The sequence below is a fragment of the Marmota flaviventris genome, chromosome 18, assembly GCF_047511675.1.
Source record: "Marmota flaviventris isolate mMarFla1 chromosome 18, mMarFla1.hap1, whole genome shotgun sequence".
In the NCBI taxonomy this organism is placed as follows: domain Eukaryota; kingdom Metazoa; phylum Chordata; class Mammalia; order Rodentia; family Sciuridae; genus Marmota; species Marmota flaviventris.
In genome coordinates, this window is record NC_092515.1 from 41,898,837 (window position 1) to 41,917,533 (window position 18,697).

Genomic DNA, 18,697 nt, shown 5'->3' on the forward strand with positions numbered 1-18,697 from the left:
GGACAGGGTAGTAAAGAAATAGTTTTATTAGAGGGACTAGATTAAGACTACTCTGTATGTATACCCAAGGCACTCAAAGTGGGTTCAATTTGCGGCGGGCATCTTTCTGACTTTTGTTTTGAGAGCAATAATTTTGTTGCCTGAAGTCTCCAGATTACAGTTGATGTTTTCGTTCTCTGATCCTTTGCATACAAAATGAGTACAAATGTGGCCTGTGACATTCTTTCTTAGACTCTTTTAATGACTGTGTGATGTGCAGGGTTTGCTTTCAGTAGAAGCTGTAGCCTACATATACACTTGCCTGGTGTGCAGTTAACATCCAGGGGCACTCAAGGTTAATTAGAAATGGTAATAAGTTTAATCATGATGAACTCATTTGGTTCTGATGCAGATGTCACCTGTAATTCCATAAAAATTCCATTGTAATTTAACATTAATTAATGTCCACTTATCAACGAGTGTTACAGCAAATTAGTACAGAAGTGACAAGTTATGTGCTTAGGAAATGCTTAACAGAAAAAATAAATAAATAAAACAGCATTTACTAGGTCATCTTAAAATATAGCAAATTGAGACATCTTTATTATTTAAAATAAGAGATTAAAATCAGGTAAAGTGGTAATAATTAGGCAAGACTTTTCATAAAAATTTGTCTGAGAACTAATGGGGTTACAGCAAACATTAGGAATATAGATTTGCTTGGATTACCATTTTATAACATAAATGACAGAGAAGAGATGGAGGGAGCTGTTCTTCTCATTTCCCTCTAATAAGAGAGCTACTGAATTTTCAATAATCATCATCATGAAGCAATGGTCTTATTCATGTAAAATAAAAGTATTTTTCTCCCTATGTAAAAATGCTATTAGCCATATTTGAAGGCATTATACTCAGATATCATTTTTCCATTTCCATAAATGACAACCATTAAATGCAATCGTAGCTACATGACAAGACTATTTTTATTACATCAAAAGGAAGAAAGGGATTAAAATGAATTTATTCAAAGGTGTGATTTGTCAATTTTTTTTCCCTTATCAAGGCACATACGGGACAGCTTTAAACCTAAACACTGAGATATGACCTCCTATTTGAATAAGTTAATATGATCCAGTGTTCTTTGGGAAGTACTGAAACCTCTCTTTTCTATCCAGAAATCCCAGGAGGAATTTTGGCTTTTAGGAGGTCAGCTGCAAGTCTCCATTTCTTTTCATCATTTTTTCTTTTATCATTTGGCAGTTCTTGACAGCTCAGAGGGTCTTCTAGGTATCTGTGGTGTGCAGTAGAGGATGGAGAGGAATTTACAGAAAGAATTTCTTTCTTATTATCTAGATCTTTTAGAAGAACATTACAACTCTTTGGAAGGCTTTCTTCTCAAAGAGAGAGACTAATCACTATAAATGTGAAACTGAAATGCATACTTTAGGGAAAAACATAAAGCTATCAAGTTTTTGCTTAAGTATTTCTTATATTTCAGTTACAAACATGAGTACCTTAATTTGAATATGTTCTTTTAAACATTAAATAATCTTCAACTCAGAACAAAGACACACTTATTAAAGTTTTAGTGTATTTTTTTGGATTCATTCATCAAGCCAGTTTTAGTTCTACAAATTTATATTTCTTGGCCTTGAAGATGTACTTTTTGTCCTTTACACTCAATCATATTAGCGTTTATACTCAGAGAAATGAGAAAATATATGGATAACACAATAAAATAACTACAGTAAATATTGAGCATGAAAAATATCTTTGTTTTTGCAGGTATTTAACATGACAGATAAAGCTGGAACTATCATTACTTAATTACATAGAAATAAAATGTTAATGTTTTGACAGGCCAATCAGGTGCAAGTGAACTGGGAATTCCCTGAGGTTAGGGAACAGATCACTCTGTTCACCTTTCAATTCTAAGGTCCCAATGTGGAGCCTGGCACTGATGAGGCACTCAATAGATGTGTGTTCTCTGGATGGAGACTGAAAATTAAATTAATTTAGCATTGAATGTTGAAGCAGAACTTGAGTATTGAACTTTCATCAACTGGAATATATTCCCAAGCCATGTTAATTTCCCTATTAACTTATCAGTTATGTCTCTTCTACTCATCTGCCTAGGTGTTAGCATTTTTTAAGCATTTCTGAAGGCTTGATGCTTGAATGAATGAAATAATTCATCTCCTCACATCATCGTAGACTTTGATTTTTTTTAATTCAGGTACCACTTATAGTTAGGTTGAGCAAACCTTAAGTATATAGCTTAATGAATATTTATGTATGTTTATATTTATGTAACCCAGAGCATCCAGACTATTTCCATCACTTTGACACACTTCTTATTTCCACTCTACTCAGCTCCATAATGTTACTACTGTTCTCATTGTTATCATTATAGAATAATACTAATCACATATGAGTTATAATTCTACAAATGAAATTGGATATCCAGCCTCTTTCCTTCAATATTATGTATGAGAAATTTATGCATTATGTCATTTATAACATTTGTTTTCATTATTATTTAGAATTTATTTTATAAATATATCACAATTTGCTTATCTTTTCCACTGTTTTTCTTAGTTTTTTATATATATAACAGTGTTAAAATAATTTTGTTCTTGTACTAAATGGAGCCATAAACACTATGTTGGATATGAACCCAGATGTGAAGTAACTGGGTTAGTTTTTGATATGTATGTACATATGTGTGTATATATTTAACTTGTATTTCATATATTTTTGTATATATAAATACTGACATCTTCATATAAATATGCATGTCTGTATCTGTCCATACATTTACTTATTTAATATGTACTAGCTGATTACATATAGCCAATTTATCAAATTAATTGTACCAGTTTCCACTTTCAGAACTAATGAATGTGTTTTTTCCATATCCTCACTAACATTTGGCAGTGGACAGTATTTTTAGTTTTACTTATGGTTTAGAGATGAGTGGTATGTCATTAAAAATTTTTATTTGCATGTATTCATGGATTAATCAAATATATATGCTATAAGAAATGAGGATCTTCACAGTTTTTGAGCACCTCCTATGTTTGGAAACACAATTACCACTCTATAGCTTTTACTTATATTGTACTAATACCTCTCTAATATGATTTTCCCCAAACCAGCATAATATTGCATTATATTTCTTTATAGAATCCTCCTAGAAAGTTAAAAATCCAAATGCCTAATAGCTGCTAAATACAATTTCAGATTCCCCTTTCTCCTTCTGCTTAATTTAGATATTCTCTGATCCTCATCACTTTGTTTTGAGTCTACTGATGGGCTTCACATCACATTAACTCTAGTTAATTCTCTGTTTATTTATCTATTTTCTCTGCTAAAGATACTCACTGCTTGTGAGTATAATATACAGGTAAAGATAATCATTAGAGATAAAGGTGTCTCTCCCTCAGTTCCTCTTTTTCATCTTCTCTATAGACAGGCAGAGTAATTGTACATGGTATGAAGAGAATCAAATAACTTGGTGAACATTTGTTGCACAAAAGCTTCTAAAACCTGTATCATGGCAAATATTTGGCAAGGCAATTGTTTTTAGCATTTTGTAACATAACATAATACATAAGCTTTATATGTAATAACATTACATTTAATAAAATTTCATATCCCATCTTGACTGGTAACATGAACTATAATTTGTCATTCAAATTAGGATAATACTTAAAGTAAAAAAAAAAAGACTTATTAAGACAAGTTGTGGTGATGAGAAATAAAATCTGCTTATTTATAGGAAAGGACACAAATGATAAGTGATTTTTGCTTCAGAAAATTGAATGGGTTTTTCCTCCATGCATCCCAAACAGCCTTGACAAAGATAAGCTGCAAACATTTCTTTGATATAGCATATTCCTCTAGCTACTTAAAGGGCCATAATATCTCAGACCTAGAAAGACCTTTAAGGGTTGCTTTGCTGAATGAGCCACCAAAGGACACAGGGATGAAAATCACCCAACATAAGATCCTGTCAAATAAAACTTAAGGTTTGGCTAAACTCTCCTACTCTGAAGATTCCATTGGATTTGATTGTTCCTCCCAATCAAAGTTATTATATGCTTCAAATCTTTAGTTGTTTCTGTCTGAATGTCTGCTAAGAATATATAGTAAAAGATCTAGATAAGAATTGTTAAAAAGGGAGATGTGTGACCTTTTTAGAGAGTTAGTAATTAAAAATTTGGAATATACCAGTCTTTGTGCAAGGGTCTAAGCAAGTAAATCTAGGAACAAAATTCAAAAGACAAGCTTTCTAGATTTTGCATATAATAATAATAATAGTTGTTGTTATTATTATTATTACAAACCGCAACAACTATAATACAATTAAAATTATTTAAAGAAATATGCAAAGCTCATTTGGAGAAAAAAAGAGTTAAAGAAGTTATGCAAATTGCTTCTCGCTCCAAAGTCAGACAGCTCTAGAGAAGAAAATAAAGAAGAAATTCTGGGAGCACTTTAATATGGAAAAAAATATATTCATAGGACCTGGAATAGGAAACAAATATGCCCAAGACTCCACCTGGGCTCCTAGAGGTTCCCCAGTGGCCACTTCCCATCCTGAGCATTAGCAGGTCTTGTTTTTATCTCCAGCTGCCCAGACAGTTTTCGCTTTCATCCAGGATTGCTCCATATATTTTTTTCCTTCTTTGTGACCTCTCAGAAACCCACACCTGTTTTGTAATTCTTCGAAAGCCTTGCAATACATTAGTTTTCCATTTGTGTTTCCTCTCTAGACTTCGAACTGTCAAGGTGGATTGCCTGGTAATCATCTTATTTTTGTGCAGATAGCAGTGTGGGCAAAATAGTATAAGGACTTAATAAGTCTTTGCTGGAATAAATGGGAAGATAAATGAATTAACTTTCCCATAATGGGCATTCCTTTCCGTTTATTATTAAAAAAAAAAAAAACTGAAGAAAAGGGACCAGATAATTTCTAAATATACCTCTAACGTTTGGCATGTCAGCATTCTCTAACTAATTTTAAACACATACATTTAAAAAATAAAATTGTTTGCTTTAATTTAAAAAAGTACTTTGAAAGCCCCCTCTCTCCATTTTTCATTTACTGTATTCACATTTTTAACCCTTGTAGTTATACATGAATATTAGCATATTTTAAATGAAGTATTTATAATTGAATAAAAATGCTAGGAAGTACAATTTTCAAATAAGTTTAGAGTGTTGTCACATTAAAAACAGTCGTTAATTTTGAACAATGGGTTGTTTTATGTGAATGACACATTATCTTTAAATACTGAGAAATAGAAACAGCATTGTATAATTTAGATATTATAGCTTTCTTGTGAACTATTTCATTGATTTTCAGATTTTTTTAGAAGAAAAAATAAAATTTTGTTGTTCGTAAATCAAATATGTGATCTCAATACAGCAATCAAAGTAGAGTTACCCTGGATAGAAAAAGAGTGGGACTCTACTGGGAGTGGTGGTGCATACCTATAATCCCAGCAGCCGGGAAACTTTAAGGCAGGAAGCCTGTAAGTGCAAAGCAAGCCTCAGCAACTTAGTGTGAAGCTGTCTCAAAATAAAAAATGAAAAGGCTGAGGATGTGTCTCAGTGGTTAAGCACTCCTGGGTTCAATCACTTGCACACACACACAGAACAAGAAGGGAGTCTTGAGTCTCCAATCACTAGATCCCTAATTCCTTCAAGGGACTCTGATATGTGAACTCTATGGCTCTGCAGATGTCAGTTTAAATGTCATTATCTCTAAATATCTATTTTATTAAATATCAAACTAAGATCAGAGAGTTTATATACAGTGCTCCAGGTGACAATGCCTATTTACAGTGATAATGGGAGGAATCCACATATTCAGAAGCTCCTTAGTTCACCAAAATCAAATTTGAAGACCTTAAAATGGAATCCATTCTACTTTTGATAGAGAGCGAAATCCTCATCATGGTCTATATGCAAAATCGTTCTTTTCTCCCTCATCCATGCTCACTACTCTAGAGAAAAGACTTTAATTGAGCAAATTGTTTCTCCTTTATTTCCATTCTTAAAAAGTTATTCCTGGTAGGAAGTGTTTTCTTGTTTCTGTTTCCTAACTGGCTTTCCTTTGAGCAAAAATACATGAATGGATAGATGACAACCAAATACATATTTTCAGTATTCTCTAGGGAATTGGTTTTAGATCCCTATGCAAATGAGATACTCCTAAATCCGGTTCTTTTGGGATATTTAAGCACAGATGCTGTGGCTTTTTCTCTTATGCTTCAAACTCTAAGCTGTGTTCAAACAGACTAGATCCTGCAGTTTCTGTTTCTCCTAGGGTGATCTTCACTACCTATCATAAGCTGTAAATTAAGATTTGCTTCTCAGTGAATGCTGTTCTTCAGTTAGGGTGGGGAGACTGAGTGGAAAAGGAGCAAAAGAGAAGGAGTGGCAATTTTCATTTTTACTTCCTGCATAAGTAATTCTTCATTACAAATTTTGCACTAATAATTGAGACTCATGAATCTTTGATACTTCAAAATTCCTGATAACATCTCACATCTGTCTTCCATTGATAAAAACCTGGATGACAAAGGTGGAATAGATAACATTCATTTTCAATGGTATAATTTCTGTGATGCCTTTACAAATAAAATGATTATTGAAATATGTGCATTGGAGTACTCTAATATAAGAGTATCCCAGTAGGAATTAATTTGCCTTTTGTTTACTCTTTTTAGCAAAGAGATTACCAGCAGTATTAAGTCAAAGGCAGAGACAAGATGGTAGAAGACAGGAGATATTAAAGATATTTTCTTTACTCTCTAGAGAAGTATATGAATGGTCTTTTATTTTAGTTGTATATCAATTAAGTGAGTATGCTTAATTTTACTAGGATATATGTAAAATCCGTTGAAGGCAATGCCTCTTTCTGCAAAGAATACAGTGAAAATAGCTTTATTTCTATCAAAAATGAGAAAGAAAGGCCAGTTCTTATCAAAGAGTCATTTGGAGGTTGTAGCAGACAGTTTGCACCTGTCCATGTCTCATTTTCATTCTCATTTCATTGCATGCTGCTGACTTACAACTCTCAGCACCTGCAACTTTATTCTGGAGGGTTTTCCTTGGCTTTGGAGACTGCTCTACCATATGCATGGCAGACTGGAAGTAGTAGAATACTAACACAACCTATGAGAGTTTGTAGCCAATGACTGACAGAAGTTGTTGTTTAAATATCTCAATTCCTTCAACACTAGTGTAAGTGAGGTAATGCTGAGGCAAGGATCTGTACTCTCTCCATTTTGCAGTAGGATTAAGCTCTAGTTACCTAGAGTGGTCACTTGTTCACCATTTTTAACTTCCTCTATTCTGTTTCATTTTCTTGCACACCTATGAATGTTTATTGGGCTAACTACTAACAACTAACATTCAGTTCCTTTTTTTTGTTTGTTTGTTTGTTTTGTAGAGTCACTTTCTGAGGCAGTTCAAATGAAAACAAAGTTTATAATGTTTTAGCATCATTCTGTAGGGTTTTTGGTGCTTGCTCAGTAGGTAGAACGAGGGAACAATGTCATTCTATGGTTTTTGAAAGAACAAACTTTGTCACCTGAGTCTAGAATGTTCCCTGAGAAATAGCTCTTGTGTTTATAGCCTGATAGAACAGTAGCTAGTTTTAAGGGTGACTGTAATTACAGCCCAGCCCAGACCAACTTCAATATGAGGTACTCTTAATTGAACTTCATTTAAGAGGAATAGGAAGATCACATTGCTCAGAAGAACAGTTGCCAAAATGCTGAATAGCAGCTGGAGATTGAGCTCTACTCACTGCCATGAATTGCAGTCTAACTTCTAGCACATCATTACTCTCATTGGACAGCTTCACCGATTTGGCTTGTAGCTGCTTTTAATAAGCCTAACTGTTGGAAGTAGAAGTCCATCTCATGAGATGCTTTCACTTTGAGAGATGCTAATCTAGCACCTGTGGATGATGTGTAATTCAGAGATTTCTCCAAGTTTTTGTTTTTCACACTGAACTTGCCAAGTTCAGTATATACTCTCGTATCCCTCACACAACACATGATATGACAGGAGGTTTTCTGTCTGAAAATAAGAGGGATGCTCATAGACTTTCTGTATGCATGAAGGATATAGAGAAGAAAAATCTGATTAAAAACTTCTTACTGGTATCAGTACTTTGTGAAATGATTCTGGCCATTCCTTAGTATGTATACAGGATGTAATTTGTGTCCCAGCAAGTACTTCTGTGCACCTTCCCAGCTCCAATTTCTACTGAAAATTAATCACCTAGTGTTAATAAATGTCTGTTTTATTCCTGAGATAATTTGCATCTTTTAGCGATATCAAATTTATGTAAAGGGGCGCATATGTTTATTCAAACTTTCCCAATGGGTACTTGATTCTTATCTGAATTTTAAACATTTATATCAAATATTGGTTGAGCACTTACTGTGTCAGTCACTGATTTATTCATGATCAATGAAGGTAACAGTGCCCCTCAGTTCATGGAGCTTACACATTCCAGAGGTGCAAAACCTTAGCAGTTACTATTTACCATAATTTAGACAAAAATAAAAGTGATGTAAAATGACAAGTGGTTAAGATCAAAATCTCTTCTGGGTCTTACTATTGTTGGCCCATGTTCTAAATTAATTTTACAAGTTTTTGTATTACAAGTTTTTGTATCTGAATGCCTTGGTAGGATACAAAGATCATGACTAAGTTCTTGTGGAAGAACATCATCTTTACCACGATCCCCTTCAGCTCTAAACTGGTCAATATGAACAAATTCTAGCTCCTAGAAAACGTTTTCATGATTCTCTATCTTTGTGATTTATATTTCTTTTGTTTAATTTCAATGATGACGTGACTCCTGTTGTCAGCAAATTACTATTCAACTTAAGATTTTCAATACACTTTACTTACTAGACTATGCATTGATCCAACCTTTCAGTTCCACTCCTTCTGCCCTTTAAGCAGTTTCCACTCCTTTGTTCCGGTCACATGACCTAGTGCCCAGCTCATTACTGCACACGTAGCACTCATTTGAAGTTATGTGCAGGGTTTTTATCTTTCTTGGACTGTAGATTCTTTAGAGAAACACTTCTTAAACTTCAATGCATAAAGGGAATCATCAGGGAGACACTGTCAAAATACATGTTCTGATTCAGTAGACCTGGGGTGGAGTCTGTGTTTCTGCATTTCTAGTATGCTCCCTGGTGATATTGATATTAATGATAGTGGTCCCCGGACCCCACTTTGAGGAGTGAGATAGATATTAAAGTTACTTATTCCTATTAGTATGTCAACTGCCTGGCATCAAATCTAGCACTTCATAGGTAATAAATGGTTTGATCCATGTGCTGTAATCCTTTCAAAGAACTCCAATACCATGTTGTAAAACTCCTTGGAATTATTTATTTTCTCTCTGAGACCTCCTTGAATATTGTATATACATGGGCTTTCTATAATCAGAAAGATATAAAATGTGTTGGTGAAGCTGTAGCTCAGTTTTACAAGGTGACTGGTCAGAATTGTAAATTAAAAGGTAAAATGATTCTGACATATTTAACTTTGGAGGCACAGTAATATATTAAAGAAACACATTTATATATTCAATATTGTAATTAAATTTTAACTCATAAAAAATAATCAACTCGCTACGGGAACAGAACATTTTCAGTTAAAAAGCTACTTATCATTTCTATAGCCATACAATGTTGAATGTGCTGTTTGATCTTTTAACAATTTCATTTTAAAATATTCACAAAAGAGTGGTAATTAAATTACATGGGTGCTATGGTAACCACTGTATTAAATATTCTTAGCCTAGTGCTCTAGCATTTTGGTAAGTAAAAGGGTATTCTATTCTGTGACAATTACAAACCGTGGGTGTTTAGGTCAACTTCCGCCAGCTTGTCAGAACAGGGTAGGTGTTTCTGAGTGAAATTGGACCAGGGATGGCAGGCATTGCTCAGGTACAAAGGATCCTACAGAGGGTAAAAACTGCATTGGACTGAGTACCAGGAATCTACTAAGATCTAATTCAGGCTCAGCCATTGACGAACTGTATGCTTTTGGGTAAATGGGTAAGTTTTCTTAGTTGTAAGGTCCATATGTATAAAATGAAAAGGTTAAACACAGTACTAGATGTTCTAAAATGTCACCTAGTCCTTTCCTATTCCATGGAATATTTATGAATTAATAAGCACTACTGATTTTAGTGCACACTGGGAACATAATTTCTCTATTGGTTTCTTAGTACTCCACTTTAAATTACCACTTACTGGGAGGCTTAAAACAATAGAAATTTTTTCTCTCATAGTTTTGGAGACCGTAAGTCCAAACTCAACATGTCAGCAGGTTCATGTTCACTGGGAAACTTTTAGAAGAGAATACATTCTGCATTTTCCAACTTCTGGAAGCTCTAGACATTACTATACCTGTGGTCACATAACTCCAATCTCCATTATTGTCCTCACATGGTTATTTTTCCTATTTGTTTCTGTTTTCTCCTTTTCTTATAATGACCATCATACTAACGGACTAAGTGTCCACCCTGTTACAATTTAGTTGATATTTTCAGCAATGACTTTATTGCCAAATAAGGCAATTTTGAGGTATGGGAAGTTAGGACTTCAGCATACCTTTCTGGAATACAATTCAATTCATAACAGCATTCTTTTGTGAAATTCAAATAATAATGTGCTTCTTTCTTCCAGGCTACAATCTGTTTATAAACTGCAAAGCAAAATTATGAGATTTCTTCATATATTGTCTGATTCTCTAATACATTGTACTGAGAAAGGGGAATATATTCAGGGATCATACTACAATACTGTGACTATAGTGCTATAATTTTAAGCAAGGATACCTACTTAGGGAACAGGACAACATAATTCTTTAGTGTTTTAGGAGCATGCAGTACACTTTTGTAATGCACTAAATTCCAACATTTTGAAGCATCTACTCTCATCACCTCTGAGGTATGCAATCTCCATATTGTTGCCCATTTTCCACATAATGTGTTTACTACAATTTCTCATCTCTGATTTATTTTATATAGTTGTAGAAGGTTGCTTAGTCATTCCTAGAAGTAAGACAAAAGCAAGTTAATGCCCTCCATTACTGATCTCCATGTGAGTCAATGGCTAAATGTCCATGTCTCTCTTCTGATGAGGCAACCAGAGCTATCCTGCTCATAAATACACCATAGATTGTTTCTGTTTTCCAAACTCATCCATTGTGTTTTATTTTGCCATATCCTTTACTTCTCTTTGTGGGGGTCATCTCAAAAACAAACTGTCTTCATTGAAGGGGCTCTTAGGGTCTGCTTTAGGGCAACTCAAATTAACAAGAACAAGCAGATAAGAAGGTAATATATAAAAGGCCCCTACTGGAGGAAGGGAAGATCATAGAATGAATTTAGCAGTCATATATGGGTGCAGCAACGACATCAGGGAGAGTATTGGGAGATGAGGCAGGGTTACGAAGACTCATATGATCTGCATGTCGGACGTGAAACCTATTCTTCATTTAATAGCCACACAATTTTTTATGTAGATTGTAGGCATGGAGTAATGTTTTAGAAGTAACTCTGAGGAGACATGGAAGGCAAGAAGACCAGTTAAGATGCACTTTCAAGAGCTCAGTTACAAAGAAGAAGAGCTGATTATAAGAGAATAAACCCTGGATGTGCAGTAATGTAGACTTAAGTGGAATTGTGATTCTTTTTCTTCTAAGCTACTTGGTATACAATTTATTAACGGTTCTCAGTGTTTTCTTTCTTAGTTGATTTATACAACCAATGACACAACTTGTTGAAACTTTTATTTTGTCACCTAATTTTTAAAAATATTTATTAATTTTATCTTTAAATCATACATAAAATGAAATATGCTAATGGAACAACATGGAAAGTTTTAATGCAATGTTTAAATGAAAATTAAACATATCCATCTCCTCAAACTTTTTTCATTTTTTTATGTTGAAAGATTTTCAGAATCTTCTACATTTTTGAAGTATATGCTCCTTTATTGTTATCTATAGTCACCCTACTGTGTTACAGAACACCAAAACTACTTTCTCCTGTCTACTGTAAATTAGTTCCCATTGATCAATTTTCCCTCACTCCTCTTTCCCTCCCTAGTCTCTGATACCCACCATTCTACTCTCAACTTTTATGAGATCAACATTTTAGATTCCACATAGGAGTAAGAGCTTTCTTTGCCTGGTTTATTTCTTTTAACATGGTGATCTGCAGTTCAATTTGTGTTGTTGCAAATATACAATTTCATTCTTTTTATAGCTAAACACCATTTCATTGAATACAAGGGTCACATTTTTATTAATCCATTCACCAATTGATGGACACTTAGGTTGTTTCAGTTTTATGGTTATTTTGAATAGTGCTGCAGTAAAATTGGGCATAAAGATGTATCTTTGACATATTAATTCACTTCGGTTGAGCATGTACCTAGTACCAGGATTGCTGGATCATATAGCAGTTCTATTATTAATTTTTTGAGGAATCTTCATACTATTTTCCATAATGATTGTATTAATTTACATAACCACCAACAGTGTGCAAATTTTCCATTTTCTCTATATCCTCATCAGTACTTAATATCTATGTTCAGTCTTTTAGATAATAGTCATGATTACCGGGCAGGGATGATATTATCTCTTTGGGGTTTTTATTTGTAGTTCCACAATGGTTAAGAATTTCCAGCATTTTTCATGTATTTATTAGCCATTTGTGTATCTTTATTTTAATAAATGTCTATTTAGGTATATTGCCCATTTACAATTTTTTCTTTGATATTGATTTATCTTTAATTCTTGTCAAATGTTAACCTTGCAAATATTTCCTTATATTCTGTAGGTTGTCTCTTCATGTTTTCTTCCTTTGCTGTACAGAAGCTTGCAGTCTGATATAATCCTATTTGCCTATACTTGTTTTGGTTTCTCATATTTTGAAGGTCTCCTCCAAAAATTGTTAACCTCTTCCAATTTCCTGAAACATTTCTATCTTCTTGAAGTGATTTTCATGGTTTCACATCTCATGTTTAAGTCTTTCATCAATTTTGAGTTGATGTTTGCAACTGATGAGAGAGACGAATATAGCTTTTATTCTTCTGTTTGCTGATATCCAATTGGACCAGCACCAAATATTGAAAAGAATATTATTTCTCCAAAAGCATGTTCTTAGCAGCTTCCTTGAAATCAGTTGACTAGATATGCAGGGGTTTACTTCTTAATTTCTTAGTTTATGCCATTGGCCCAGATTGTATTCATGCCAATAACATACTGTTTGATTTCTCTAACTTTATAATGAATTTTGAAGCCAGATGTATAATGCCTCCTGCATGCATTATTCTGTATTGCTTAATATGTCTTTGTCTATCTTGTTTTTTTCTGATTCTATATAAATTTATTTTTTTTCTGATATGGCACTGATACTCTGATTGGGATTGTATCAAAGACCCCATGAAGGAAGCTAAGAGTTCAGTCTCTGCATAGTAGGTGCTCACTGATGCTGAATCACATTGCATGTTTTACAAAATATTTAGAAAGACTGAGTTTAATTTTGAATTTCACGTGGCATGCTGAGGATAACTCTTTGTCTGATACCTGTTAAATTTAGAAGCAGTTAATTACAGTCACAAAGCTAGCAGTCTTTGACACATGCCATATGTCTATGTGTGACCTACAAACAAGTTTAGTACCCAGTAGTGACCAGATGCATTCGTCACAGTGGCATAAATGTGTTTTTTAGGAAGAGGTCACAGCAGTATCTTATTGTGCTGTATGAATCAAGTCACAAGACCAGCTGGAAATAGAGATGCTGGGTGTATGATTGTATGTGATGTTAGGAATTATATTTCCAGGGCTTCCCATCATTCCTCCAACATTTCCAAAGAATCAAGAAAACCAGGATTATTTAAAGTGTAGAAACTTGGTTTTTTTCAAATGACCCTAATAATAGGGCATCTATGGATATTTGAGGAGTGTAAGTTTCTCTTATTTTTCCTTCCAAACTTGGACCTTCATTCTGTCTTTATATTAAGTTCAAGGAGATGAACCATTCAGCATAGTCAATGTAAAGTAGCAATTCTGCTTTTATGAGGCAAAGCAGCAGGTTTGCAAAGCACATAGTAAGCATGAACCTCCTAGAGCTTTATCACTTACTCTAGGTAAACAGAAAGATTATTGTTTGTGTAGCATTTCACTGTTTATAAATCATTTCTGATACTAATTTTCTGTGAAGAAATTAGGACTCACGTTAGAAAACTGGGGTTCAGAACAGTAGAATGAACACATCAACATCCCTAAATGCCTCAAATTCCTTCTCATTTCAAGGTCTTAACACACACTGCTGCTTCCTCTACCTGCAATTTACTCTTTTTTTCTCTCATCTCTTACCAATGTTCCTCTTTACATAGTTACTGCCTTCTTAGCCTTCAGAATTCTACTTAAAAATCATGGCTTCAAAAAGCTGTCATTTCCTACACACCCCTACAATTTTACATCTGCCATTTTTACACATTCATATAATACTTTTCCTTCAAATACACATTCATATAATACTTTTTATTCAAAGTATAATTATGCCACATCATTTCATAATTATTTGAATGTGTATTTCTCTTTCAGTTATAAGCTCCCCGAATTTAAAAATTCTATATGTTTCATTATCCACTGTAGCTCAAGGCCCAAATTAGTGTTGAGCACATAACAGATACTCTCAAAAGTATTTGCTGTATGAATGAAGGGAACTAAAATGCTGCAATGCTAGTCTTCTGGATCTATAGTTGAATTAGTAGAACTTTAATGGAATTTTCCATTTAGATCCTAAGAGCTAATTATGATTCCTGGAGCATGTGATTATCCATTCTTTACATGGTTGTCATTTAAGAAGGTAGCGAGTCGTTCTACATGTTAGAAAAACCATCTCTCATATACGATCTCATCTTAAATCTCTCCAAAATAATAGAAATTCAGAAAACTAACTACTTCTCATTTTTTTTTTAGGTAAGGAAATTGAACTTCAGTACATAGTATCCATGTTCTTGATGTGTGTGTATGTGTGTGTGTGTGTGTGTGGTGAGAAAGATCGATCTCTCTCATCTCTCTCTCTCTCTCTCTCTCTTTCTGAAAGAGAATGTTGAGATACATTGAGAAAAGTTTCTTCTCCAGGGCCAGGCAAAAATGGTAAAATTTCACCACCTGGTTAAGCTAAGGCCTGATATTGATTGAAAGTATCATTCTGTGATACTTTCTCAATAATACAGAAAAAAAATGGCCAAATTGTATTGCTATATTGTGTGCATGTACAATAGAGGTAACAACAAATCCCATGTTATGTACAATTAGAATATGCCAGTAAAAAATATGGAAAAAAAATGCAAGTTAACTGATCAAATGGCTATCCCAAGTTAAGATTATATATTTTATTCCTCCTTAATTTTGTTAATTAAGTACATTAAGAATAAATTGAGCCAGGCATGGTGGCACATGCCAGTCATCCCAGTGGCTCAGGAGGCAGAAACAGGAGGATTGTGAGTTCAAAGTCAGCCTCAGCAACTTAGCAAGGCATTTAGCACCTCAGTGAGACCCTGTCTCTAAATAAAATATGAAAAGGGCTGGAGATGTGGCTCAATGGTTAAGCACCCCTGGGTTCAATCCTTAGTACCAATAATAATAATAATAATAATAATAATAATAATAATAATAATAAAATAAATAGAATCTAAATGGTGTGTCCACATTCTGTAGAGTGCCTTCAAAGTGACTGTGCACCTTTCCTTCTTCCTCATTTTTCTGATCAGAGCTTGAGCAAGCACACTGAACTATGGGCAAGAAGGTCTATAGCTTATATTGAAGGGAGCATGACCACAAGTGAGAAGAAATAGAGGTTTGGGCACCCTTGGACACAACTCACCAGTCCTGGACTTTCCTTCTTTTATTACCCTTCCTCCTTCCCTTCATCCCTCCCTCTCTTTTTTTCTTTTTGCTTTCTTACCCTCTTTACTTCCCTTCATTATTATTTCTTCCCTCCCTCCATTCCTTCCTTTCTTCCCTTCCTTCCTTTTTCTTTCTCTAATTTAAAAAAAAAAATGTGTGGGGGAAAAAAAAACCCTGAATTTTATTTAGGTCATTTTTTCCCTTGCAGCTGAATCTAAATTGAATATTCCAATAGTCATGTATGAAGTGAACACCAGAATATTATGAAAGAAAAGTACGAGGAAAAAGTTGTGAGCGGAAATTGTGTTATAATATCAGGAAAACAATTCATTTCTCTAGAATGTTTTGAATCTTGGAGCTTTCACGACTGAGATTATGACACCCCACAATATGGCCCTTTGGCAATTGAGAAAAACCTCAGAAGAAAGAAGATCACTCTGGTCTTCTCCTAGCTTTCTCCCCTGAAGCATGTCTACAAAAGGATCATTTGACCTACCCCACCTTGAAATCTGTCATAAAACCATCATGCTACAAGGATTTCCTTATAACTAAGAGATAATGAGTCTTAACAAACTATATCATTGTCAAGTTGCTCCTCATTAATTACCATCAGATCATACCTCCTTTTGTGTCCAATCATTCCCAGATTTCCATCAGTCTTTGGGTTTCCATTTTTTTAAGTCCCCCCTTGTCACAACAAACATTAGTTAAATGAAACTGTTATGCTTCTCTTGTTAATTTGTTTTAGATTATAGGTGTGTTAGCCATGAATCTTGCAATGAGTGAGGATAACAAATTGCTTTTGCTTTCCCTACAAAGCCCTAGTTGGAGGTGAGGCCACAAAGGCAGCTTTGGATCACACAGTGACTTTCAAACCATGCTGAGGAGTTTGGATCCTAAAGAAAACTCTCTGTCACAAATAGACCCTAACCTGCAATTATAAGTCTGTCTCACATAATGGTAAGGATGTCAGTGAGCTTGCAAAAACATCCCTTTGACTCTGGCATATGGCTCTCTCCCAGCATTCAGCCCAAAGGAGGATGTCTTTATTCTTTCTTGAAGCTTAGACATTCTGCAATTGTGCTTGCCTGCTAGAAGCTGACATGAGCGTTAATTGTTATTTATATTGATGGCAGTCCGAAAATCAATCTGAGCCCACTGCCTCTGCTCCTGAGTGGCTGCAGAGTATGTGACACACAGGAAAAGTCTAATTTAAGAAAGGCACCTGTCAGAATATCGAGCGCCTTGCCCTAAGGATATCATCAACCCTAGAGAATTTAGTCTCCTGATGTAATCTGTCTAACTTGTCTCATTCGCTGACTATGTTGACATGAAATGCATGGCAGAAGAATAGAAAGGGAAAGAAGTTGCAGAAATTTTTATGACTTATTGACAGTGTATTCAGTGCTGTACAAAACTAGGAAGAAAGGTCTTTTCAACTGGGATTGAAAACTCTGAACAATCACAAAAGGAAACAAAATACATGTGGATTACTATGCACTTGCTTAAACAGATTGTCCAAAGGTGTGCATAAGATTTCTTTCCTGTGAAAATAAATAATTTCTAGGGAATCTTACCTAAAAAGGGAATGCCTTTTCATAGGGCAAATATATTTCAGATGGCTCCACTTTCATGATAAAACATCTTCTTTTCCCTCATTGTCCATGAATCTGAGAGCCACACATACATAGCAAATGAATGCAGCTAGCTCTAAGATGCTACGGATGGTGGTGATTCACAAATAATAGAAGGAATTATTAAAAGACAACAAAAAAGAATATTCCTGCTGATAAGAATGCTCTTCTAGAAATGTTTGTGGTTCTTATTGACTGGATTTTCTTACAAATCTAGTTTACATATTGAATGTCCTGATTTCTAATAATTTTTTCACCCTGAACAAGAATTCTTTTTCTCTTAGTTACTTACAGACTCATAGGAAAAACAGAATCTCTCATTACTTTAAACTAAGTCAACTCAAGGAATTCTTCACACTTCATATCTATGACATTGAATGTGGACATTGATGCCTTCTAAATCTTGAATATTAGTCTGCTTTTCTTTTCTCTCTATATAGATATTTAGATATAGATGTACAGATAGGATATTTAGATACAGATAGGCAGACACAATACCTTTATTTTATTTTTATGTGGTGCTCTGGATTGAACCCAGGGCCTCATGTATTCTAGGTGAATGCTCTACCACTGAGCCACAATCCCAGCCAAAGCCTATTTTCTTTTAAATTGGTTTATGATCTTGAGTTTTTCTAATATCAGTAGGAAACATCAATTCAGTGACTTCAATGTCAACTTCTCCAGTTTCAGTTTAGCTTTGTGTCCTTGAATATTCCATAATTCCTAATACTGACAATGCCTGGAACTGCAACTGCTTACTGTTACCTTTGAAAACTGCTCTCATTCCCAGGAGAAGAGTCCCCAGTATTACAAAATAACAGTTCCAGGTGACAGCATGTGTGTGGGCTCTCCTAATGTCATATATCATCATATCAAAATCTGGGGACAGCATTAGTGAGAAGCAGAAATAACAACAGCATGAGAGCAAATGAGGACTGAAAGAGACCAAGGAGAATTAAAGCTGGAGATGTAGACTGCCCACAGGTCAACAAGAGGGGAGGAATCATAAAGCAGGAACTCTAGAAACAGCTCATGACAAGTAGAGAAAGAAACAGTAGGAGAAGCTGTTAGATTAGAAAGGAATGTAGTTTGTCAAAAGC